Below are 27,632 nucleotides of genomic sequence, written 5' to 3'. Positions count from 1 at the left end.
TTTCTTGGCCCCAGTCTGTGCCCCTTCCCCCATAGGAGCCCAGTCTGAGATCGACTTTTTTTTATTAATCTTTCCCCACGTTTTACGGGGCGCCGTAAAGTTAAATTTCATTGTACTTGTGCAATGACAGTAAAGTGCATACCACACCATACCATACCACTAAATTAGTCTGATTTCTCAAATAATTCGCCTTTAAAGAAGCATCCTACAACCCATGAACACACCTTAATCTGATCATGTTTGGCTTTTGAGAAACCAAACTAACACACCTAGATTATGCGATTAATAACCAGATCTGTCAGCCAGAGGGGATCAGCGTTAATGATCGGCATTGAAAAGCATTAATCGGCAAAAGCGATCACGTACTTTCACACGGAAATCTGCCGATACTGATCAGTAGCCAATCGATTGGCACATTCCTAATAATAATGGATATGAAACATAATGATATAAGGCTTCTGTTCTATTGTTGAACAGCCAAGGATTTTGTCAACTTGAAGATTTAACTCCATCCATCCATTTTCTACCGCTTGTCCCTTTTTGGGGTCGCGGGGGGTGCTGCAGCCTATCTCAGCTGCATTCGGGCGGAAGGCGGGGTACACCCTGGACAAGTCGCTACCTCATCGCAGGGCCAACACAGATAGACAGACAACATTCACACTCACATTCACACACTAGGGCCAATTTAGTGTTGCCAATCAACCTATCCCCAGGTGCATGTTTTTGGCGGTGGGAGGAAGCCGGAGCACCCGGAGGGAACCCACACAGTCACGGGGAGAACATGCAAACTCCACACAGAAAGATCCCAAGCCCGGGATGGAACTCCGGACTACTCAGGACCTTCGTATTGTGAGGCACATGCACTAACCCCTGTTCTACCGTGCTGACCAAGATTTTACTCGATTTATTCAAAAACGGTCGCAGGTAATTGTTACAGCGTTGGTCTCAATATTGCAAATACATAGGCTGGTCAGTCAGGAGCAAGAATGACACTGGGGAAGTCTTCATTCTTTTTAAAGGGCAAGGTCAGACAAGTCCAGTGTGTTCAAGGTCCAGTGATGGGGTGATGCACCCTAGAGATGTTTTGAAACGGTTTGTTTTGAAACTGAGGCTGTGTAGCTAAAATATTTCTGTCTTGATGCCTTAAGTCCTGTATTTTGTTACTTGTTCCTGCAATAAGTGAACTTTGTTATTGCTATTGTTATTGTAATCATCAACAGAATAGACTAAACGCAATCGAAAATAGCATCTTGCAAGCCTCTTTGAAGTAACAAGGGAAGAATAAAACACAGCTCTAAGACATATATATATATATATATATATATATATATATATGTATATACAAACCCCATTTCCATATGAGTTGGGAAATTGTGTTAGATGTAAATATAAATGGTATACAATGATTTGCAAATCATTTTCAACCCATATTCAGTTGAATATGCTACAAAGACAACATATTTGATGTTCAAACTGATAAACATTTTTTTTTTTGCAAATAATCATTAACTTTAGAATTTGATGCCAGCAACACGTGACAAAGAAGTTGGGAAAGGTGGCAATAAATACTGATGAAGTTGAGGAATGCTCATCAAACACTTATTTGGAACATCCCACAGGTGTGCAGGCTATTTGAGAACAGGTGGGTGCCATGATTGGGTATAAAAACTACTTCCCAAAAAATGCTCAGTCTTTCACAAGAAAGGATCGGGTGAGGTACACCCCTTTGTCCACAACTGCGTGAGCAAATAGTCAAACAGTTTAAAAACAACGTTTCTCAAAGTGCAATTTCAAAAAATTTAGGGATTTCAACATCTACGGTCCATCATATCATCAAAAGGTTCAGAGAATCTGGAGAAATCACTCCACGTAAGCGGCATGGCCGGAAACCAACATTGAATGACTGTGACCTTCGATCCCTCAGACGGCACTGTATCAAAAACCGACATCAATCTCTAAAGGATATCACCACATGGGCTCAGGAACACTTCAGGAAACCACTGTCACTAAATACAGTTGGTCGCTACATCTGTAAGAGCAAGTTAAAGCTCTACTATGCAAAGCAAAAGCCATTTATCAACAACATCCAGAAACCCCGCCGGCTTCTCTGGGCCCGAGATCATCTAAGATGGACTGATGCAAAGTGGAAAAGTGTTCTGTGGTCTGGCGAGTCCACATTTCAAATTGTTTTTGGAAATATTCGACATCGTGTCATCCGGACCAAAGGGAAAGCGAACCATCCAGACTGTTATCGACGCAAAGTTGAAAAACCAGCATCTGTGATGGTATGGGGGTGCATTAGTTCCCAAGGGATGGGTAACTTACACATCTGTGAAGGCACCATTAATGCTGAAAGGTACATACAGGTTTTGGAACAATATATGCTGCCATCTAAGCGCCGTCTTTTTCATGGAAGCCCCTGCTTATTTCAGCAAGACAATGCCAAGCCACATTCAGCACGTGTTACAACAGCGTGGCTTCGTAAAAAAAGAGTGCGGGTACTTTCCTGGCCCGCCTGCAGTCCAGACCTGTCTACCATTGAAAATGTGTGGCGCATTATGAAGCGTAAAATACGACAGCGGAGACCCCGGACTGTTGAACGACTGAAGCTCTTCATAAAACAAGAATGGGAAAGAATTCCACTTTCAAAGCTTCAACAATTAGTTTCCTCAGTTCCCAATCGTTTATTGAGTGTTTTTAAAAGAAAAGATGATGTAACACAGTGGTGAACATGCCCTTTCCCAACTACTTTGGCACGTGTTGCAGCCATGAAATTCTAAGTTAATTGTTAATTGCAAAAAAAAAAAAAGTTTATGAGTTTGAACATCAAATATCTTGTCTTTGTAGTGCATTCAATTGAATATGGGTTGAAAATGATTCGCAAATCATTGTATTCCGTTTATATTTACATCTAACACAATTTCCCAACTCATATGGAAACGGGGTTTGTATATAAGCCACAGATATATACCGGTACAAAAGATTTGTAAATGTTTATTTACACACCTTAATTGTTTCCAAAAGGTGCCTGTAACCCAGCAGTAAAACGGTGGTCAAACAAAACAGAAGTCATCGTCATGGACCCATTAGCTGCAGAAGCGAGCCCTCCAATCAGCTAAACAAACTCAATAAATCCATGGTTTTGGTGAATTTACATAACGGAAACAATACAAAAAGAATGCCATTGTAAGTTAATAATACTAACACACACACTCGTAAACGTGTTATCATATTAGCTAATGCTAACGGCGCTAGCTTCATTGCATTAGAATAGCACATACAAATATGCAGTAAACACTCCTACAGACATCTAGCATAGGATGGTTTAGTACGTAAGAATTGTTTTAGTTATATTGTAAAACTTACAAACGATGCTTGGAGTGATTAATGAAGAATCTTTTCGAGCAGAAACGCTGTGGATGAATATACATCCGTCACAGAACAGGAAAGTATATGGTCAATCCGCAGAACCTGTAGTGAACGAACTCGTTCAAGAGATGGCGCCGTAGCACAAACAATAACACACCCTTTTATTGTCTCTGTCGGTGTAATATAAAATCTATTTGTTGAGCACAAAACCTTTTGGCTGTTAGCAAAGAAAAGTCAATAAATTAGCCGCACTGTTTCATAAGCATTGGAAAAAAGTAGGGTCTTATAGTCCGGAAAATACGGTAAGTAACAAATTCAGCATCGCAGTAAAACCAGTAACAATAAAGAAAATATAAATTGTGTGTATCAGAATCCCAGGGGTTCCTAAATGCAACGCCCACGCCGTGATTTATGCATAACAAGGAAGTGTTGCGTCGCTGTTGTGGCGAGTGTCGAGGTACAGCACTATGTGCCTGTGGTGACAATCACGTTTAAAATGAGCTTTCTCTGTACTCTGTGTGCCTCTATCGGAACGCCACATCACATAATATCACCTTCAAGCACTTGCTGCTGGTGGCTCAGTCTGCATTCATTTAGCACATTTTTCCGCCTATGTTACTAACGTTTATGTCGGCACCGGTGCCATTATTGAACTGAGTTTTGGTACTCAGCCCTTGTCAATGTCTCTGACGGAGCAGAAAAGAGCGCGGTGCGTGCAGACTTTAGTGTTTGCTGTACATGCCATGTGCCGTATTTTTCGGACTATAAGGCGCACTTAAAATCCTTTCATTTTCTCAAAAATCAGACAGTGCGCCTTATAAACCGGTGCGCCTATTTTACGGAATACTTCTGGTTGTGCTTACCGACCTCGAAACAATTTTTTTTGGTACATGGTGTAATGATAAGTGTGACCAGGAGTCGAACATAAGAGATACGTGTAGACTGCAATATGACACCAGTAAACAACACCAAAACTTTAAATGTTCCATTGAAAATAAAGAACATTACACACGTCACTCAAATATCTGTCAAAATGTTTTGGTATGACTTTGAAGCTGCACCGCTTGATGGATTGTCGGCCCTTTACGGCTAGCGTAGTCAGAGATACAAGTATTACTATGGTGTGTGTATAAGGACCGCAAAATGGCAACCATTAGCAGACATATTATCTGGCTTTTTGTTTCACAATATTATGCAGAACCAACTTTTCTTACCTTCTGGTACCTGCTGATGTGTATTTGAGATCTGCATAAGTCCTGAAAATATGCGCACATCCGCCATGTAGTCCGTGCTGATGACATAGTCGATACGCTTCTTCTTTTTCTCTATCTTTGTGTTTTGAGGCATTCACCCTCAGCTGTTGCCATTTCTAATATAAAGTAGTGTAAAGTTCTAACTTATATCTCACTATGGAAGCGCTAAAAACTACCAATGTAGTGAGTTTACATAATTCACCCACGGAACTTTAGTTATTAGAGAGTTCCAGTCGGACGTTTTTTTCATGGGACACATTTTCGGCGTTGTTGCACTAGTGAGCCACAGATGAGGAGATGCTGCTCCGTTGTTGATTGAAGTAAAGTCTGAATGTCATTAAAACAGTTAGCTCCATCTTTTGACACTTCTTCCACTCCCGTCCTTGCACGCTACACCGCTACAACAAAGATGACGGGGAGAAGACGCTGTCGAAGGTGAGCCACGTAAATAAGACCGCCCACAAAACGGCGCATCCTGAAGCGACTGTCAGAAAGCGACTTGAAGATGATCTGTAAAACATAATCTATGCAACATTTTGACCAAAGAACTACCATCACATGTTATGTAGACCACAAGGAAGTGTTTTAAATGTAGAAAAAAATCATAATATGACCTCTTTAATGCGCCTTATAATTCGGTGCACATTTTGTATGAAAAAAAACCTGACTAGACCCGCTCATCGGCAGTGCGCCTTATAATCCGGTGTGCCTATGGTCCAGAAAATACGGTAATCAATGGTTTTGCTCCTCCCGCTCGTTATTAATAACTGAATAACAGACATGAATAGAAATACAAAAAAAATTCCGGAACAATGCATGCGTTATAAATGCAACAGTGACTATCCCACAGGGATCAATATGTTGATCTCTCCATTGCTTTTGATTCGTACCACAACATGTCCTGTGAGAAGCGCCACCAGGACAGTGGGTAGAGAAGGGAAATGTGGAGGCTAGACCAATTTTAATAACACTCAGATTCAAATTAATTAGTTCAACCAGTGGCCTTAAAACATGCACACTCTAGTGCCTTTGCTGGCAGTGTGAGTTTCACACCTAAGACAGCCAATTAGCAATTAAGCTTGCCTTTAAGTGCAGGCCTGCAATGTGGTGTGTGTGTGTGTGTGTGTGTGTGTGTGTGTGTGTGTGTGTGTGTGTGTGTGATCCTGGTCTGATTTGCATGCCATTTGTGCTCACGCTGATAAGCAAGCAGGCAGCAGCCATACATAGTTTTAAAATTCAACTCCTGAATCCCTCGCAGAAGGCAAGGGGAGCTGCGGGGCAAACGGGAGCGAAATCACATGGCTGCTCTTCAAAAGGGGACCTGTGTAAGGCAGCCGGCAAAGTGCGTGGGATCACACTCAGAATGCAGGTAATTTGTTCCCTGACTAATTTGTGGAGATGATGGCGTGTGTGTGTGTGTGTGTGTGTGTGTGTGTGTGTGTGTTTGAGAGCAAGGAGTGTGCCTGTGGAGAGTTAAGTTCTGAAAACAGCTCGGTGGAATTGGATTTCCTCAAAGCCTTGTCATCGCAAAGGTGGATTGAGTGTAAAATATGTGAGGCATTATGGAAAATAGCAGAAAAGAAGACATGCAGGAGGGGGAGAGATGAGGATGCCGGGTGGGTGGGAATGAGCTCTTATAGCAGCCGTGTTATGTTAGGTTGGCGGAGGGACACAGTCGCGTGTGATAATCACTGACGTCCTCAGCACTTTTATGTCTTTGAGGCTTGGCACCGGCTGAAAAGACGTCACGCATGCGGCGTCTGCTTCCTCCTGACCTGTTGCTCAGATAAGTTTGTCGTTAAAAATCTTTGGATCTATGATTTGTAGTCTCTCCTCCCGCCGGTTGACAGAGATAACTGCCACTTTGCCCGATGAAAACGTATGAAAGGACTTGAAATTAGAGTCAAAGCCCTCGGTCGGCGTGTGCGCTACATACATGTCATGCAGCAATGGGGTCGCTCCTCACGCCAGTTATTAGTAATAATTGCCCCCATGCTTAATAGAAAACAAGACTCAAAATAATCCATGAGGTTAATTAAAACCATGTAAAAGCAAATGCATGCGTGTTACGAACATGAACGACCGCTTAAGGCGGCTGCTTTATTAATGATAGCAGCCAAATAAACCAGAAAGACACAACATGCAATACAGGCTGAAAGTTTGGACACACCTTCTCCACATTCAATGCGTTTTCTTTTTTTTCCATGACTATTTACATTGTAGATTGTCACTGAAGGCATCAAAACTATGAATGAACACATGTGGAGTTATGTACTTAACAAAAAAAGGTGAAATAACTGAAAACATGTTTTATATTCTAGTTTCTTAAAAATAGCCACCCTTTGCTTTGATTAGTGTTTTGCACACTCTTGGCATTCTCTCGATGAGCTTCAAGAGGTAGTCACCTGAAATGGTTTTCACTTCACAGGTGTGCTTGAAGCTCATCGAGAGAATGCCAAGAGTGTGCAAAACAGTAATCAGAACAAAGGGTGGCTATTTTGAAGAAACTAGAATATAAAACGTGTTTCAGTCATTTCACATTTTTTTGTTAAGTACATAACTCCACATGTGTTCATTCATAGTTTTGATGCCTTCAGTGACAATCTACAATGTAAACAGTCATGAAAATAAAGAAAACGCATTTAAATGAGAAGGTGTGTCCAAACTTTTGGCCTGTACTGTAATTCACCAAGTCAAAGACCATGGTAAGCCCGCTCACGCACAGGTACATGCTTTACGTTATACGATGCAGCTAATGCCATCAGTCCTACTGCCAGATCATAGAAATGAACTGAAAAGACTCGAAACAAACCAGAGAGTCAAAGACCGGAGTACGTTCATCAGTGAACGAGCACATGTATATGCGCTGCCTGCTTGTACATACAATCCCGCCAAGTATTAATGGCAATAGCCATATTGCATAATGTAAATCAATAGGCAGTGTTGGGACTAACGCGTTACAAAGTAACGCGTTACTGTAACGCCGTTAGTTTCGGCGGTAACTAGTAATCTAACGCGTTATTTTTTTTTATTCAGTAATTTAGTTACCGTTACTACATGATGCGTTATTTTACGTTACTTTTGATGTAGTATCGGCTAGAAACAGAAGCGCTGCGGTGTCGTTCTTCTGAATCTTCCTCTGTCACAAGCCGGAGAGAAGAAAAGAGGCGCGGTCTATGTGTGTGTGGGTGTGGGTGTGGGGAAAAAAAGTTGTTGGCACGTTCAGTCCACACACAGCGTGGTCATGGCGAGCGGAGTAACGGAGGAGCTTGAACGCCCCCGCCATTGAATCGGTGTGTTTATAAGTGCAGACTCGGTTGTGCAAAACGAGGGTTTTAAACACATGCTGAACGTGCTTGAACCACGTTACGACATCCCGTCGCGCACCCACTTCAGCAATAAGATTGTGCCAGATCTTTATGAGCAGGAGAAGAAAAAAGTTGTGGATGAACTATCCCGAGCATCATCTGTTGCGCTCATGACAGACGGGTGGACGTCCAGCGGAACTATAAGCGCTCACTTCATCACAGCAGACTGGGAGATGAGAAGACACGCCCCCTCTACAAGAGTCACCTTGCGCAGGTACTGACACAAGCAGTGGAGGACTGGAAGATAAAGATATCCCAGTCACACGTGATAATGCCAAAAATCAAATAATTACAGAGAATGAGGCAGGACTGGGACCACAGATAGGTGCTTTGCACATGTAGTGAATTTGGCATCACAGAAGGGAATCTCAGTCAATAGGATGGAGCGCCTCTTTGGGAGGATCAGGAAGGTTTCTTACTTCCACCCAAGCACAACAGCTGCTCATGTGCTTAAGACAAAGCAAGAAATGCTAAAGCTGCCTGCTCATACATGATGTCCCAACGAGGTGGAACTCCACTTATGATATGTTGGAGCAGCAGGCAGCTATATACTCTGCATTGACCCACAACACCCTGAAGACAAATGTCACCCTGTCTGATGATGATGTGAGAGTGGCAGGTGAGGTCCTCCAGGTGCTTAAACCCCTCAAAAGTGTCCCATCTCTACTGAGCACTGAAACTTCACCATCTGTGTCAATGATCCTGCCACTGAAAACAAGTATTCTACAATCCATGGCTCCAAGTGTGGAAGACAGCAGCATCACTCCAGATGTCAGGCTTTATTTCACTACCTATGTTTCAAGGAAGATGATGTTTCTTCTTATGTTGCACTTTAACTTGTTTTTTATTCATGGTCATTGGTCCAAGTTTAAAGAAAGGAGGAATGCCTTTTTATGTTGCACTGTTTTTCATTAATTATGTTAAAAGGAAAATAAAAATGTATGTCAAGTTGATCAACAGATTGTATTATTCTCCAGTGCAATAACAGTACTGAAATGAAGGCAAAAAGGGCATTAATGGGAGCTTTAAAAAAAAAAGAAGAAAAAAAGAAGTAACTAAATAGTTACTTTTCACAGTAACGCATTACTTTTTGGTGTAAGTAACTGAGTTAGTAACTGAGTTACTTTTGAAATAAAGTAACTAGTAACTGTAACTAGTTACTGGTTTTCAGTAACTAACCCAACACTGTCAATAGGACACAAAATTGACCACAACATCAGAGATCACGGCACAATGAATGAGATCCTTTCTCCCAACAGTTATTGATAACAACCACCTTTCATAATGGTAATAAAAACAAAGCCAAAAACCCAGTCTATGCTTGCACGACCATGACATAGGGGTATCATGCAACTAATGCAATCACTCATACCGCCAGTTAATAATGTTTACCGCCACATTTCATAATTCAAATTGATCAACTGGAATCTAATCTAAACAAAGTTAAAAACATGGTGTGCGTGCACTCGAGCGTATATGTTTACATGGAAATCATAAATGCAAGATAAATAATGCAATCACTCCTCCCGCCAGTTATTAATTATAACTGTCACGTCTCTTAATGGCAATAAACAGAAACACTCATGTAAAGTGAATGATCACGGTACAACATGCACATCTTATCATCAATGCAATCCCTCCTTTTGCCAGTTATCAAGGATAACAACCACCTTGCTTAATAGTAAAACGTCAAAAATATCCACTTTGTCAAAGCCCATCGTAAGCGCCCAGACGCACAAGCCTACGCAAACCTGGGCATATCATACAACTAATGCGATCAGTACTGCCACTAGCAAATTTCTATCGCCACATTGCACAATTGAAATTGATAGAAAGCCTAAAAAGTTAAAATAAAACATGGTATGCTCGCGCACAAGCATATGAGGGGCTGTTAGGGACATTATTCAGAATGACCTCTTACATCATGATTCAACTGATATTGTTATCTCTTACACGCACAAGTGAAAACCTCTCACACACAAGTGAAATCCTTTTACACATGCTAGTGAAAAATAATTCCAGGTGTGTGTGTGAGAGAGAACAAAATTAGTAGTGTTTATGAGAGTGTTTCAGTAGTGTGTGTGTGAGAGGAAAAAAATGTCAGTGGTGTGTATGAGAGTGTTTCAGTTGTTTGTGACAGCATTTCAGTAGTGTGTGTAAGAGTGTTTCAGTAGTGTATGAGAGTGTTTCAGTAGTGTGTGTGTGAGGAAAAACATTTCAGTTGTTTATGTAACAGCATTTCAGTAGTGTGTGTAAGAGTGTTTCAGTAGTGTCAATGAGTGTTTCAATAGTGTGTATGAGAGAAAAACATTTCAGTTGTTTATGTGAGATCATTTCAGTAGTGTGTATAAAAGTGTTTCAGTAGTGTGTGTGAGAGTGTTTCAGTAGTGGGTGTGAGAAAAACATTTCAGTTGTTTATGTGAGAGCATTTCAGTAGTGTGTATAAGAGTGTTTCAGTAGTGTGTGTGAGAAAAAAACATGTCAGTTGTTTATGTGACAGCATTTCAATAGTGTGTATGAGTGTTTCAGTAGTGTATGTGAAAGAAAAACATTTCAGTTGTTTATGTGACAGGATTTCAGTAGTGTGTGTGTGTAAGAGTGTTTCAGTAGTTGTATGAATCAATCAATCAATCAATCAATGTGTATTTATATAGCCCTAAATCCAGAGGTGGGTAGTAACGCGCTACATTTACTCCGTTACATCTACTTGAGTAACTTTTGGGATAAATTGTACTTCTAAGAGTAGTTTTAATGCAACATACTTTTACTTTTACTTGAGTATATTTATAGAGAAGAAACGCTACTTTTACTCCGCTACTTTTATCTACATTCAGCTCGCTACTCGCTACTAATTTTTATCGATCTGTTAATGCACGCTTTGTTTGTTTTGGTCTGTCAGACAGACCTTCATAGTGCCTGCGTTTCAACAAACACAGTCACTGGTGACGTTCACTCCGTTCCACCAATCAGATGCAGTCACTGGTGACGTTGGACCAATCAAACAGAGCCAGGCGGTCACATGACCTGACTTAAACAAGTTGAAAAACTTATTGGGGTGTTACCATTTAGTGGTCAATTGTACGGAATATGTACTGTACTGTGCAATCTACTAATACAAGTTCCAATCAATCAATCAAAAGTGTGAAGGAAAAAAGACCATTTTTTATTTCAACCGTACACCCCGTCAAAAGCCTAAAGACTGACTGCACAGTTCCTGTCTTCACAATAAAAGTGCCGCTCCATCGCGCCTGCGCTTTCAAAATAAGAGTCTCCGAAAGCCTGCGCAAACAAGCTAGCAAGCTACGGAGTTTGCCGCCAATGTATTGCTTGTAAAGTGTATAAAAACGAATATGGAAGCTGGACATATAAGATGCCAAAAACCAACCACTTTCATGTGGTATTAGACAGAACGGATTTTCAAAGGTTTGTCATCACTACTGTCTGATTCCAATCAATGCAAGTCATCAGAATCAGGTAATACACCAACTTATATTCTTGTCTTCATGAAAGAAAGGAATCTATATGTGTTAAACATGCATGTATATTCATTAAAACACCTTTAACATGTAAACAAAAACGGCAAAAAAATATATATATAAATTATATACTGTATATATCAATGTGTATATATATATATATGATATGTGTGTGTATATATATATATATATATATATATATATATATATATGATATGTGTGTGTATGTTACTCATCAGTTACTCAGTACTTGAGTAGTTTTTTTACAACATACTTTTTACTTTTACTCAAGTAAATATTTGGGTGACTACTCCTTACTTTTACTTGAGTAATAAATCTCTAAAGTAACAGTACTCTTACTTGAGTACAATTTCTGGCTACTCTACCCACCTCTGCCTAAATCACAGCCCACATAAGGGCAAGGAGAAACTCACCCCAGTGGGACGTCAATGTGAATGACTATGAGAAACCTTGGAGAGGACCACATATGTGTGTAACCCCCCCCCCCCAGGGGAGACCGAATGCAATGGATGTCGAGTGGGTCTGACATAATATGAGAGTGTTTCAGTAGTGTGTGTGAGAGAAAAACATTTCAGTTATTTGTGAGAGCATTTCAGTAGTGTGTATAAGAGGTTATTCTGAATAATGTAACGGCCCCTCATACAAGCATATTTATACATATGCAAAACATAAATGTATTATAGTTAATGCAATCACTCATCAGATAACAATCACGTCTCATAATAGCAATAAACAGAAACATGTGCTTTATACTGTAGGTGTTTCATACAATTATTGTTACCAATCCTCCTGGAAGGAGGATTGGTAACAATAACAATACAATGTGGCTAACCGCCATATTGTATTATATTAAAAACAAATACAGCGGAAATTAATCCATAAAGTCAAATTCCACAGCACGCTCGCACACAAAAATATGCACGTGCAAAACATGAGTCATGTAATTACTTCTCCTGCCAGTTATGATACCTTATGTGTGCTCTTTTCACACCACATAATTGATGCATTCGCCCCTCCCGCCAGTTTTTAACGCTAACTGCCAACTTTCATGATGGTAATAAGCAGAACAGGTCAAAGTAAATCATGGCAGTTGCAACAATACAGCACTGCATCATGAAGTGATGCCATATGAAACAGGGAGAACGCTGTAGCGCAGTGTGAGCGTAACCTGGCCAGGGACACTGCCGTCCTGAATTGTAGCCAAAAAGAATCAACTTCCTGTCTGCGTGTGCGTGCCTGTGTTTGTGTGTGGGACCGAGACCACGCATCTTTCAATAATGTCTCCAGCCCACAATACTCTACACCACCACATCACACAAGACACACAATTAGCATTTCAGATCAGAACATTAACATTCAGTGGAAGCCGAGGCAGACTGGTGTATTTACATAATCTGGATGGGTTGTCTCTGTTTTGTTGCCACCTGCGGCCATTTTGTCTCAAATGTCCACACAGCACAGACGCATGCCGAGTTCAGTCGAAACCAGAACTAACAAAAACATGCTGTGTTGAAACTTTTCTACGGCGAAACTTTTTTCCCCGCAGTGGTGCTGAACTGCACTACCTCATACTGAAACATTATGTAACCCAATATAAAGTATGATGACCACCACATTGCAGCATGTGCATCCCCAGGAAATAAAATGTTAAAAAGCATGACCAAATAACTTTAAAATGTGTTTTTAATTATTAAAACACATTGATCTGATTGCATACTCAACGAATACGATACAATTTAAACCACCTTGATAAACCTTGGTAAAATTGCATTTTTTCCCCTATCCCTATACTTTCTTAAATGAGACTTTATCATGAAATATAATCATTTAAATTCTTCAGAAATAGTTTTTTTTTTAATTTTTTTTTTTTACATATTTGTTTTACTAGTTATCAAAGTATGTACTTAAAAAAAAATAAAAATAAAAATAAACTTAAAAATCCCACTTAAATGGTGTCCCTTGGTGTTCTCTCAGTCCTGTTACCCTAATACTGATAATCCCCCTCTAACAAATGTGGTCACATGGTCCAAATGAAGTTGCATCATTCATTTCCTCTACAACTGTGGTATATGTACCACAAGTGGTACGCGGGCTACATCTAGAGCACAGGTGTCAAACTCGAGGCCCAGGGCCAAATCTGGCCTGCAACATCATTTTATCTGGCCCGCAAACACCTGGAAATGATAGGTGTCAATAAAGTACTTGAATATTTCTCACTAAATGTAATGGATTTTTTTTCATTTTGACAGAAAAAAAAAATATATCCTGCTTGAAATTGCATACCTTTTAAACTTTAATAGTATCCAATATTGCAACAAATATTACAGTATATTATCATACTTTCCAAACATTTTTGTCTAAAAAAAACCAAAACTTAAATATAAAGTTAAAGTTAAAGTACCAATGATTGTCACACAAACTAGGTGTGGCGAAATTATTCTCTGCATTTGACCCATCACCCTTAATCACCCCCTGGGAGGTGAGGGGAGCAGTGGGCAGCAGTGGTGGCCACGCCCGGGCATCATTTTTGGTGATTTAACCCCCAATTCCAACCCTTGATGCTGAGTGCCAAGCAGGGAAGTAATGGGTCCCATTTTTATAGTCTTTGGTATGACTCGGCCGGGGTTTGAACTCACAACCTACCCATCTCAGGGCGGACAGTCTAACCACTAGGCCACTGAGTAGGATATCTGTTTGACTTATGATTTTACAGCAAACTACCCATCATCCATCCATCCATTTTCTACCGCTTGTCCCTTTCGGGGTCGTGGGGGGTGCTGGAGCCTATCTCAGCTGCATTCGGGCGGAAGGCGGGGTACACCCTGGACAGGTATACCCAGGGCCAACACAGATAGACAGACAACATTCACACTCACATTCACACACTAGGGCCAATTTAGTGTTGCCAATCAACCTATCCCCAGGTGCATGTCTTTGGAGGTGGGAGGAAGCCGGAGTACCCTGAGGGAACCCACGCAGTCATATTAATGAAAATATCAATACAATTTACGGTGTTGTTTACTAACCTGACTCTCGCCAGATCCTTGTAGTTCACTGAGCTCCACACAAGGATCTGGGACTTCTCAATAGGAGATGTATTTCAGAATGCGGGGCCTTGTAAAAAAATCATTGTATGTGATTGGATACACCACTTGTCCGTTATCTTGAATGACATGCTACTTCAACCTCTCACATCGAAATCAACCCGTGATGCTGATGAGAGCGACGCTGGGAAATCCAAAACAGAACAAATCAAATTAAATCAAATCAACTTTATTTATAAAGCACATTTAAAAAATGTACCACAGGGGTAGCCAAAGTGCTGTACAATGGGCAGGTTAAAAGATATTACGAGAACTGAGCAAACACAACAACAAACAGAGCACGATAAAAAATAAATAAATCAGATAAATAGAACACAAAAACAGGTTCACAGCAGGTGTATTATGGGGCGCCATAGCAGGATGGATATCACTCAGAGTTAAAAGCCATGGAATAAAAGTATGTTTTTAAGAGAGATTTAAAAACAGGAAGAGAGGAGGCCTGTCTAACACTCAGAGGTAGGTCGTTCCAGAGCTTGGGAGCAGCAGCGGCGAAAGCTCTGTCACCTCTAAGCTTCAGCCTTGTGTCAGCCGACATATTGGATAACGACAGAGCGAAAAGTTAATAAATGCCTTCAAAACCGTTCTCTGTTCATCTTTTAAAGAATTAATATTCAATAGATTCGACAAAACAGTTGCAATAGCAGAATCAATGTCAGCACACGACTCCTCGCTTCGTGTCGCCATTGTTGTTTGAATCAAACAGTCGTTTCGGCACTATGTCACATCTATGAAATCCCGCCCGGCGATCCTGATTGGTTCATTATTTTTTGCTGTCTTGAAGGAGTTTGCATTGCCCTCGATCCCAGACCCTTGTGTGGAGCTCAGCGATCTACAAGGATCTGGCGAGAGTCAGGTTAGTTGTTTACAGCATATTACTGTAAATTGAAAAAAAAATAAAAAAATGTTTGCGTTAAAAATTCTGTTGACTCAGCTGCCATATTTTTACTGTAAAATCTTGTTTTAGCAGTGTATTACTGTAAATGGAAAAACGATACATTTGTTTTTACGGTAGAAAAACTGGCAGCCGAGTTGCCAGAATAAACAAAGAACTTGTACTGTTTTTCCATGAACAATATAATGTTGTAAAAACCGATGTAAATTTAACACAAACATTCTGGCAACTAAGCTGCCAGCTTTCTCCGTAACCCCCCCGACGCCCCCCCCCCCCCCCCCACCCCCAAAAAAAGACAGTGGTACTGTTTTTCCATTTACTGTAAAAAAAAAGCTATATTTTACTGTAAGATTTTGTAAATTTGAAGTTTTACTGTAAAATTGGCAGTCTGCTGAAAACAATTTATATAATTAATAATGAAATCCAGAGGCAAATTCATACAATATTTACTGTTACAAGCGGCCCTCTGATGGCAGCCATAACTGCGATGTGGCCCTCATTGAAAACCAGTTTGACATCAGGTATGCCAAAGAATCACTTAATTAAATATTCAAACATAGTGTTACTGTTCAAAATGTCTGTGATGTTACAGTGGCCCAAAAAATTAATATACTTGTGAAATAGAACCTCTGCTTTGTTTTTAATTAATATATAGGCCTACTACGCTACTGTATTTAAATGCTGGTCATTATGGTGGTACTTGGAGAGCTCAAACGACAGACTTTTATCGTCAAAAAACTGTGTTTTTCTTTTCAATTTGCAGTAATATGCTGTAAAGACCATCGTAAATGTTACCGTCAAATCTATTTTAATTTTTGCAGTGTACAATTCGATGGATAACTTTCTTTGTAATCGGAAGTCAAGCAGATATTTGAGTATATATACAAAAGATGTGTTCCAATATTGGATACTATTAAAGTTTAAAATGTATGCAATTTCATGCCGCACATACATTTTTTTCTGTCAAAATGTAAAAAAATATGTAACGTTGTTTATTGACACATTATTTTCAGACGTTTGTGGGCCATATAAAATGAAGTGGCGGGCCTTGAGTTTGACACCTGAACTCATGGTTTTTTCCAAAAATTTCCCAGATTTCCCAGAATTCCAGGTTTTCCGGGACAGTTTTCCCATTCAAAATGAATTGGTCAAATTTAGCATTATTACCTTTAAAAAAAATACTGCATTTTACACTATTACAGTGTGTATGTCTGCCTAATTGAGTGTATTTTGCTCAATAAGATAAGTAACGACTTTAAAAAAATTTAATTTGCGATGAAAAGCAATCAGAAGACACCGTTTAATAATTATGTCTGATTATATCGGCATCAACGTGTCATGTCTGTGATCATGTTTTGTTTAGTTATGTTTTGCTTGGTTTTTGGACACTTTTTAGTTCCTGTTTTCACTCCCTTGCTTTGTCACCATAGCAAAAATTAGTTTCACCTGGTTCACATCATGTCACGCACCTGTCTCACGTTTTCACATTTTGAGTCATGCACCTGCTGTCACTAATCATGTCACTATTATTTAAGCTTCCAGTTGCCAGGCGGTCTTTCTGGCGACATCACTCTGCTTCATGTCATGTTTACGGTTTCATGCTTAGTTCACGCTGCTTGTTTCATAGTCCATGCTGCCCTGTTCACGTCATCGCAAGTAAGTTTTGTTTATTAATGCCACAGTTAGTGTCTTTAATTTTTTGTCCATAGTTCTGCCTTTGTCCTAGTTTTTGTTTTTATAGCCAAGTTTTGTACTTCCGCCCTTGTGCGCGCCTTTTGTTTATTCCTTTTATTAGTGTTAAAATAAAGATGTCATTACCTTCACGCCATGTCCGGTCCAAGTTCACTTGCATCTCGGGAAAACAACCACCCCATAGTCCACGTACTGACACAAAGTGAGTTGAGTTGAGTTGAGTTTGATTTTATTTGGAACATGCATGCATACAACATGATACATCACAATTTCCAGTTTCTCTATTCAACATGTTCAAAAAGGAGTAGGAAGAAGCAGAGCTTATTTAATCCTACCTCTTTTCCTTTACATAGCAGTTGCTAAAACTTTTGTTCACTTCCTGTTCTCAATTTATTCACAATATACTCCATAAGTAATAACTATACAAATCAATAAATACATGATAATTAGTGAAGTAAGTTATATTTCATATGGTGAGATGAGTAAAATCTAGAAAATGAATGGAACCGATGAGATGAATTCAGAATGTTTATCATGGTTCTTCTTCTTTGTACTTTGTAAACACTTTAAGCTTAAAGAGTTTCTTCAAGTGGATTATATTTTTACATTGTTTGATTTATTTGCTTAATCCATTCCATAATTTAATTCCACATACTGAGGTACTGAAGGTCTTAAGTGTTGTACGTGCGTACAAATGTTTTAAATTACCTATTTCTTTAAGCTTATATTTCTCCTCTTTTGTTGAGAAGAACTGTTGTATATTATTGGGTAGCAGATTGTAGTTTGCTTTGTGTTTAATTTGAGCTGTTTGCAAATTCACTATGTCGTGGAATTTCAGTATTTTTGATTCAATGAATAAAGGGGTTTGTATGTTCTCTAAATCCAACATTATGTATTATTCTAACTGATCTTTTTTGGAACACCGTTAATGAATGAAGTGTACTTTTGATTATATCGGCATCAAAGTGAGTTCCAACAAAGTGGATGCTGTGTAGTTTTGTAACAGCGCCATCAAGTGGACACTACTAACATCACCCTTCACCATTTCCGGATAAATTTACTTCCCCCCCTCACGCACTGGTCAAATGGACAATAAACTTCCATTATGAAGTGTTACGAATCTTTAAATGTGTTTTAAAATAAGAATATTGAAATATTTTTTTATTTTATCGTGTTTGGGGTACACGTGGTTTTAACCTGTAGACCATATAGGCTTATAACACAAATAGTCATTGTAAAAGAATGCCGTGTTTTATTATTCTCAATAGTATGATTACAAAGTCTCGGTTTTGTAAAAAAAAAAAAAAGAACGAGAAAAAAACGCCTCCGGCAAAATGACTCCTCAGTGGCGTTTTTCAATAGCAAACATGGGCCAGCCAGGAAATGGGATTGTTGTTTTCAACTTAAAAAATGGTTTTAAATCGTATTGAGAAGCTTTTCGAGTTACTTAGGAGCGAGTTTGGCGGCGGACGTCGAGGAAGGAGAAGTACGTCGACGATGACGCGCAGACTTTGTCACCCAAAGCGTACCTCGACAAAATCACACGATTAGATAACCTCGACGAGCTTATATTCGAATGTTTAACCAGCAATAGCAACCAGGAAGTGTTTCCATGTCGCGAAGAAGAAGAAGAAGCGCGTCTGGCACATGCGTAAAAGCTTCTGCGCCCACGGTGCGTCGTCCCCCAGCCAAAAAGCACAAATCTCCGCTTACCTTTTTTCTCCCCTTCACCTTCTTTTTCCCCCAATAATCTTCCGATTTGTGACCGCCGATCTGCGTCTCCAGCCACCGCCAGGGAGAAATGCAATAGCTCGGCTAAGGTAGACAGAAGAAAATACAGAGAAGACTTGCTCGGGGGCTCTGAAAAGCCCTGCAGGCAAAGATCAGGATACAATTAGCTCAAGTCTCTGCCTCCCAGTCTAAAAGAGAAGCACAACCTCAGTCTTTTCTCTTTTTTCTCCCCCTTTAAAAACAGTTTTCTACAATCGAATAAAGAAATCTGTTTCTTTTCCTTGAATTTAAAACAGGCTGGCGTCTGAGAGAAGCTGATTTTAATCGTTATGATTAGTTTTGATGTATCTTTCCCTGCGGGCATTTCTCCACAAAATGGATGGAGTGTTTCTTTGCCAGGGAGAGGAAAAACCACCACTTGATGATAATTATATAGATTGCTTTTGATTGCCCTCCGTTTTCAGCCACACCATCGAACATACAACATGTCTGCCGCACACACACTTGTTGAATTACTTTCTCACTATAACTTGCTCCCTTTGGAGTTTCCCCCCTCCTTACTCTTGCCTAGCTTGCCCCAATCAGGACTGAATCAGCGCCTGAGGCCCGTGTGTGTGTATGTGTGTGTGTGTGTGTGTTCTTGTATTTCTACCCTTCTTGAGACATCGAGGAAAAGTACCTTCCATATGAGGACCTGTGAACAAGTTAGGGCCGAAATCATGGTCCCAATACGGAAAACCATTGCAACTCATAGAGAGCCAAATACTAGAGTCTGTGAACATTGCTCCAAAGTCAGATTTTTTTGTTTCATCGGCCTTAAGCACATTACAAAAAAGAAAAAAATAGAGATTTTGTTTGCACCCCTGGTGGTGAAATATATCAAAATGAAGGTGGTCCCAAAAAGGATGGATTTTTAAAATTGACTGTGTCGGTTTTAAGTGCTCCCCCTCTGGTCAACATATTGAATAACAAGTGTTTGTAAAAATTTGAAGTGCTCCCCCTCTGGCCAACATATTGAATAACAAGTGTGTGTAAAAATTTGAAGTGCGCGTAAAAATTTGAAGTGCACCCCCTCTGGCCAACATATTGAATAACAAGTATGTAAAAATTTGAAGTGTGCCCCCTCTGGCCAACATATGAAATAACAAGTGTGTGTCAAAATTTGAAGTGCTCCCCCTCTGGCCAACATATGAAATAACAAGTGTTTGTAAAAATTTGAAGTGCTCCCCCTCTGGCCAACATATTGAATAACAAGTGTGTGTAAAAATTTGAAGTGCGCGTAAAAATTTGAAGTGCACCCCCTCTGGCCAACATATTGAATAACAAGTATGTAAAAATTTGAAGTGTGCCCCCTCTGGCCAACATATGAAATAACAAGTGTGTGTCAAAATTTGAAGTGCTCCCCCTCTGGCCAACATATGAAATAAGTGTGTGTGTGTGTGTAAAAAATTTGAAGTGCTCCCCATCGGGTAAAACATATGTAATACGTGTGTGTAAGAAATTGAAATGCGCCACCTTTGGCCAAAATTAATAAAAAAATTAAAAAAAAGAAGTTTATAGAGACATGCTGTAATAACTTGAAGTAAATAATAAAGATTAAAAACCAATTACAAACAAAAAAGTAAAATGACAAAAAGCTTACCTTATTTATATTTGCATAGTATGTATATATTATTAATGTTGTAAATACAAATCTTTATATATCTAGAAAGGGTGGTCCTAAAGAGGTAGACATTTTTCGGAGGTCTCAAGAAGGTAACAAATACAAGAATGTGTGTGTGTGTGTGTGTGTGTGTGTGTGCTTGAGCTCATTTCTAATGTTCAGCCATGCATGCTTTCAGCAAGATGGAGACCCTCACAGCGGCCAAAAAGTGAATTAAATGTGCATACTTTGCTTTCATGTGAACAACATATTTAGTGATCACATGATCGCAGATTTAAGTCCAAAAATAAGTAGTTCGCCCCCTATTGGTAAAATTATTGTTTGTCATCCGCTATGTCTTGTGTCAAAGTCAAGGCCCGGGGGCCAGACGGGGGCCCGCCACATCATTTTATGTGGCCCGCGAAAGCCTGGCCATGACTTTATCTTTTCTTTTGCGAAAATGTTTGCAAAATTCGTTCCATTTTGACAGAAGAAAAAAAAACGTGCTGCATGCAAATTGTTAAGAATTCTCCATGGTTATTTACGTTTCCAGAGACTTTTATTTTGAAGTATTTCTTGACAGTGTCACTTCACTTTCCTTCCTGTAGGTGTCACTTCCGCCTCCTTTTTTTTATAATTTCTTGCGAAAATGTATTTATTCGTTCCATTTTGACAGAAAAAAACAAAACATGTACTGCATGCAAATTGGTAGGAATTCCCCATGTTTATATAAGTTTCCAGAGACTTTTATTTTGAAGCATTTCTTGACAGTGTCACTTCTGCTTCTTTTCTGTAGGTGTCTCTTCCGCTTCCTATTTGACTTGTGTTAATGTGTGGTAACTTGTTTTCTCTCTGCTACATTCAATCCGGTCTCTAGTCTTTGACGATGTGAGTATGTTGATGATTGTATAAGACTCATTTATACTATTAATAGACATTACTGTGTTTGTGTAATGTTTAGTGGTGTTTTCAGAACATTATTGCTGCTGTGTTGTTGAGAAGCTACCGGCTAACATTGCATTGCTGCTGCTAATGTGGCTAATTGACACATGGTATTGTGAAACTGCAATATATTGACAGCTTGTTTGTGCATGTATGTTTTCTGATCTTTATATTACCGTATTTTTCGAACTATAAGTCGCAGTTTTTTTCATAGTTTGACCGGGGATGCGACTTATACTCAGGAGCGACTTATGTGTGAAATTATTAACACATTACCGTAAAATATCAAATAATATTATTTAGCTCATTCACGTAAGAGACTAGACGTACAAGATTTCATGGGATTTAGCGATTAGGAGTGACGTATAGCATGTTCTATATGTTATAGTTATTTGAATGACTCTTACCATAATATGTTACGTTAACATACCAGGCACGTTCTCAGTTGGTTATTTATGCGTCATATAACGTACACTTATTCAGCCTGTTGTTCACTATTCTTTATTTATTTTAAATTGCCTTTCAAATGTCTATTCTTGGTGTTGGGTTTTAGCAAATAAATTTCCCCAAAAAATGCGACTTATACTCAAGTGCGACTTATGTTTTTTTCCTTCTTTATTATGCATTTTCGGCCGGTGCGATTTATACACCGGAGCGACTTATACTCCGAAAAATACGGTATGTCTCTAGTACTATACTTTAAACATATCTATAGGCATAAGACACAGATCGTTGTTTAATTAGATAACAGAACAATTAATTAAGTATTTTACTTGTGTATTACAGATACTAACTTAACCCAAAGTACTGCTGTGAAAGGGACAAGTGGTAGAAAATGGATGGATGGATAGAGTCCAACTGATGACCGACCGTGTGTTCTCTGACCGGAACCCCAACATGGTCAATATCCTAATAAACCAGTCTCAGAGTTTAATACTCAACACAAATGCACATATTTTAAACATTTATGTGAGCCAATTTATAAAAAATATTATATTATCATACATTCCAAACATTTTTGTTGAACTACAAATAAAGACTTAAATATCTACCGTATTTTCCGGACCGTAGACCCATTCACTGCCGATGAATGGTGTATTTTTGATCTTTTTATAAGGCACACCGGATTATAGAGCACATTAAAAGGGTCATATAATTATAATTTTTTTCTAAATGTAAAACACTTCCTTGTGGTCTACATAACATGTGATGGTGGTTCTTTGGTCAAAATGTTGCATGGATTATGTTTTACAGATCATCTTCAAGTCGCTTTCTGACAGTCACTTCAGGATGCATCATGTGGGCGGTCTTATTTACGAGGCTCACCTTTGACAGCGTCTTCTCCCCGTCATCTTTGTTGTCGCGGTGTAGCGTGCAAAGACGTGAGTGGAAGAAGTGTCAAAAGATGGAGCTAACTGTTTTAATGACATTCAGACTTTACTTCAATCAATAACGGAGCACCATCTTCTCATCCGGAAACAACAAAACCGTCTGACCGCAACTCTCTAATAACTAAAGTTCCTTGGGTGAATAATGTAAACTCACTACACCGGTATGTTTTAGCGCTTTTATGGCGAGTTTACTGACAGATCTAAGTAAGAACTTTACACTAGTTTATATTAGAAATGGCAACAGCGGAGGATGAATGTCCCATAACAAGAAGATAGAGAAAAAGAAGAAGCTTATCGACTACGGTGTCGCCACGGACTACAAAGGCGGACCACGCAATTTTTCAGGATTTATGCAGATCCCAAATACAGATCAGCAGGTAACAGAAGGTAAGAAAAGTTGCTTTATAATAATATTGCGAAACAAAAACGCCAGATAATGTCTTACCTTATACACACAAACACCATAATAATACTCGTATGTTGAAGCACATCAAGCGGTGCGGCTTCATAGCTTACCAAAGTCGTACTAAACATTTTGATAGATTTTAGAGTGCCGTGAGTAATGTTCTATATTTTCAATGGAACATATACAATGTTGGTGGTGTTTACTTGAGTCGTATTGCAGCCTACACATATCTCTTATGTTTGACTGCCATCTACTGGTCACACTTGTCATTACACCATGTACCAAACAAAATAGCTTTGAGGTGGGTAAGCTCAACCAAACTTATTCCGTACATTAGGTGCACTGGGTTATAAGGTGCACTGTCGAGTAAGTGCGCCTTATAGTCCGAAAAATACGGTACTTGACTTATGGGTTCAAGCAAGTTATCCATCAAATTGTACAGTGTTAAAATTACAATAGATTGTACGCAAAAAAAAAAACGGGCAACTCAGTTGCTAGAATTTTACTGTAAAAAAAACCCCCAAAACTCTATTGAACTTTTAGCATCAGGCAGTAATACATCGTAAAAACAACAACCCTATATTTTACGGTAAAACACTGGCAGCTCAGTCGCCTATTTTTTAAAATGTTTTATTTTTCAATCTGTGGAACCATTTTTCATTTTACAGTAATATGTTGTAAAAAAAAAACGGTAAAGTTCTGGCGACAGCTACAATGTACATACAAATATATATAATACTTAAATGCATAAGCAGTTATGTAGTATCCTGAGGCGAATCCTTAAACATTAATATTCATATATATTTGTTGTTATAAGCGGCCCTTGGAAAACAGCAATAATTGCGATGTGGCCCTTAATGAAAATAAGTTTGACGCTCGGGGCGGTATAGCTCTGTTGGTAGAGCGGCCGTCCCAGCAATTTGAGGGTTCCGGGTTCGATCGCCGCTTCCGTCATCCTAGTCACTGCCATTGTGTCCTTGGGCAAGACACTTTATCTACCTGCTCCCAGTGCCACCCACACTGGTTTAAATGTAGTTTAGATATTGGGTTTCACTATGTAAAAGCGCTTGGAGTCACTGGAGAAAAGTGCTATATAAATATACTTCACTTCACTTCACACTCCTGCGCTATGTGGTAGTCTGTTCCAGTGTCAAGCTGTCTCCATAATACACTTTTATACATTTGTATTTTTAGTGTTTACATTTTCATGAGTTGGGCCAATAGGCAGTGTGCACCCTGGACTTGATCACTTTAAGAATCGTACTGTACAAGCGTAAATGTAAAGCAACTTTTTTTTAGTCTTTCCCTACTGTTTATCCTGTTCAGGGTCACAGGTGAGCTGGAGTCTATCCCAGCTGACTTTTGGGGTGAATGTGGTGCCGTGCCAAGTGACAAATGAAGGTACCTTATTTCTTTCATTCCTATTATATACTGCCTATCCTCTTCAGGGTCACGGGTGAGCTGGAGCCTACCCCAGGTGGGTAAATCATGTAGTGGTTGTCAGTCAATCACTGCTTCTCCTGTTCAGTGTCAGATGTGAGCTGGAGCCTATCCCAGCAGACTTTGGGGCCGTAGGAAGTGTGCAACCTGGACTGATATTCTTAAGTGTTGTACAAGCATGAAAGTAAACAGTTTTTCTCTATTAATTTCCTACTGTTCATTCTGTTCTAGGTCACAAGTGAGCTGGAGTCTATCCCAGCTGACTTCTGGGGTGAATGAGGTGCTTTTTAACTACCAAACACGACACATTAAGTTAAGCACTGTTATTCCTTCATTCCTATTTTTTAATTCCTACTCTGTTCAGGATCACATGTGAGCTGGAGCCTATCCCACAGGAGTTTGGGCCAATAGGCAGGGTGCACCCTGGACTTGATCACTTTAAGAATCGTACTGTCCAAGCGTAAATGTAAGCAACTTTTCTTTATTCTTTTCCTAATGTTTATCCTGTTCAGGGTCACAGGTGAGATGGAGCCTATCCCAGCTGACTTTTGGGGTGAATGTGGTGCTCCTTAACTGCCGAATAAGCGACAAATTATTATTTCTTATTGTATACTGCCTAACGTATTCAGGGTCGCGGGTGAGTTGGAGCCTATCCCAGCTGGGTAAATTACGTAGTGGTTGTCAGTCAATCATAGAACAATTAGGTGTACAAATAAGTGAACCATTTTTTGTGCATTCATGTTATTTAATGCTTCTCCTGTTCAGTGTCAGATGTGAGCTGGAGCCTATCCCAGTTGACTTCTGGGGTGAACGAGATGCTTTTTTTAACTCCAAAACAAGTGACAAATTAAGTTAAGCACTGTTCATTCCTATTTAAAAAAAATTATAAAATAAAATAAAAATTCCTATACTGTTCAGGGTCACAGGTGAGTTGGAGCCGATCCCAGTTGGGTACATCACCAAGTAGTTACCGCAAGATTTTTGTTAAAATAAAGCCAATAATGTCATTTTTTTTTATTTAGAAAAGTATCGCAAAATATCTAAATACATTTTGGTACTGGTACCAAAATATTGGTATCAGAACGACCCTAGTTCACACAATACATACGTTTTTAGGGATACTTTCTTATCAAATAAAATGTCCACAGACTTTTGACTGGTACTGCACCTGCAAATCCTCATAGACAATTCTCATTCACTACAATACCAAAAGTGCCTTCATTCCTATGACTGGTGTCTATAAATTACATAGTTGTAAGCACTTGTTTTGTTCTGTGCTGATGATGCACATACTGCATTTGTTATTGAAGGACTTCCCAACCAACTCAGCGACTCCACACCACACTGCAAAAACTGAAATCTAAGTAAGATTAAATATCTCAAATAAGGGTGATATTTGCTTATTTTCTGTCTGATAAGACAATTCTTCCCACTAAGCAGATTTTATGTTAGTGTTTTACTTGTTTTAAGTGTTATGGTCCTAAATGATCTCAGTAAGATCATTTAGGACCTTAAATGTAGGCCTTTGATGACCTATATTGAGTAAAACATGCTGCATGTTGCAAAGCTGTGTCATCAACACTCACAAGTATAAAACTACTTTTTTTAAAGTAATCATTTCTTATTTCAAGCATGAAAAAAAAAATTCATGACTTTGACACAATTGTGTCTCATATTAAAACAGATGACAGCCAAATGGACTTTGCTGTTTTATTTTCAATGAAACAATAGAAAATACATACTCATATAGTAGTACAGTTGTTATTAGTGAGAATATCCTTATTTTAAGGTATTTTGGGGTTCATTGAGGTTAGCTAATTTGACTTGTTTTGGAAAGTCTTGACAAGCCAAATTTTCTTGTTCCATTGGCAGATAATTTTGCTCAGTTCAAATAAAAAAATGTTTTCTTGTTTTTGAACACTGACTTTTTGCAGTGCTGCAGACCTTTCTATCCCACGCCGGGAAAGAAAAACTTTGCCTTAAAGTGTTGTTAAAAAGTTATTTGCCCCCGAGGTTAGTGGCTGGCGCATGATTCACCAGGACTCAAGTGTGCGGCGGCTGCACGCACATGCATACACGCATTTTTATGCCATTAGTCTGATAGTCAGGGCCCGCAGGCCTTCAAAGTCCCATACGTTAGCCATTTTACACACAAATGGAGCCCGTTCATGATGGCGGTCCTGGTACTTAGGTGCATCAGAGGAGATCTCTGAGTTTTTCTCTCTTTGTGTGTGTGTGTGTGTGTGTGTGTGTGTGTGTGTGTGTGTGTGTGTGTGTGTGTGTGTGTGTGTGTGTGTGTGTGTGTGTGTGTGTGAACCCATTTTCCAGATTAGTTGCAGATGTGAGTTTGGTCCAAACAGGCAGAATGATATCTACGCTCACTTTATTGCAGCTTTTACATTGTTCACACATGTGGCCCTGTCTCTTTAAGAAAGCACTTTTTTTCCTACAGTTTCCCTGCTAAAGCCTACATTTCCCATAGTCCTTCTCCTCTCTAAAATCACCACCATCCCTTCAGCCATTTTCTACCGCTTGTCCCTCTCATCTGTTCGAAATCAAAATTGCCAAACTATAATTTCTGTTGCTTTTACTTGCTTTTATTGGTGGCTCACTTCCTGTTTGTCCTTGTTCCATTACTGTGTTGTTTTTAAGGATACCTTCAAGGATGTTCCCTTTGAATTTTGATGAGTCCACACCCTTAAAAATGACAAAATATATATTTAAAACATGTTATAATTAAGGAAAACATTAAAAAAAAAAATCAACTCATAAGTAAATTATAAAAATGACAGGAGCTAATGTATTAGTTAAAACAATTTGAATAAAAGTACGTAATTTTAATAGTTACTTTATTGTCCGTCCATCAATTTTCTACCGCTTGTCCCTTTCGGGTGGCAGGGGTTAC

The 27,632-nt window shown here is 39.2% G+C and overlaps 1 protein-coding gene and 1 long non-coding RNA gene across 2 annotated transcripts in view; one reads left to right on the top strand and one right to left on the bottom strand.

Moving 5' to 3' along the window:
* Positions 1–19,384, bottom strand: part of LOC133618796 (BTB/POZ domain-containing protein KCTD1) — a 45,010-nt gene extending 25,626 nt beyond the window's left edge. Inside the window, exon 1 of the mRNA XM_061979517.1 lies at positions 18,889–19,384. The gene's annotated coding sequence lies outside the window, so the exon portion shown is untranslated. The remainder of the gene's footprint in view (positions 1–18,888) is intronic.
* Positions 19,385–21,394: 2,010 nt separating this feature from the next.
* Positions 21,395–27,632, top strand: part of LOC133618801 (uncharacterized) — a 55,338-nt gene continuing 49,100 nt past the window's right edge. The window contains exons 1-3 of the long non-coding RNA XR_009817344.1: positions 21,395–22,390; positions 24,959–25,007; positions 25,092–25,193. This is a non-coding gene — a long non-coding RNA (uncharacterized lncRNA). The remainder of the gene's footprint in view (positions 22,391–24,958; positions 25,008–25,091; positions 25,194–27,632) is intronic.

Source organism: Nerophis lumbriciformis, linkage group LG19 (assembly GCF_033978685.3).
Source record: "Nerophis lumbriciformis linkage group LG19, RoL_Nlum_v2.1, whole genome shotgun sequence".
In the NCBI taxonomy this organism is placed as follows: domain Eukaryota; kingdom Metazoa; phylum Chordata; class Actinopteri; order Syngnathiformes; family Syngnathidae; genus Nerophis; species Nerophis lumbriciformis.
The sequence above is the reverse complement of the archived record's forward strand: the minus strand, read 5'-3'. Positions and strand labels throughout refer to the sequence as shown.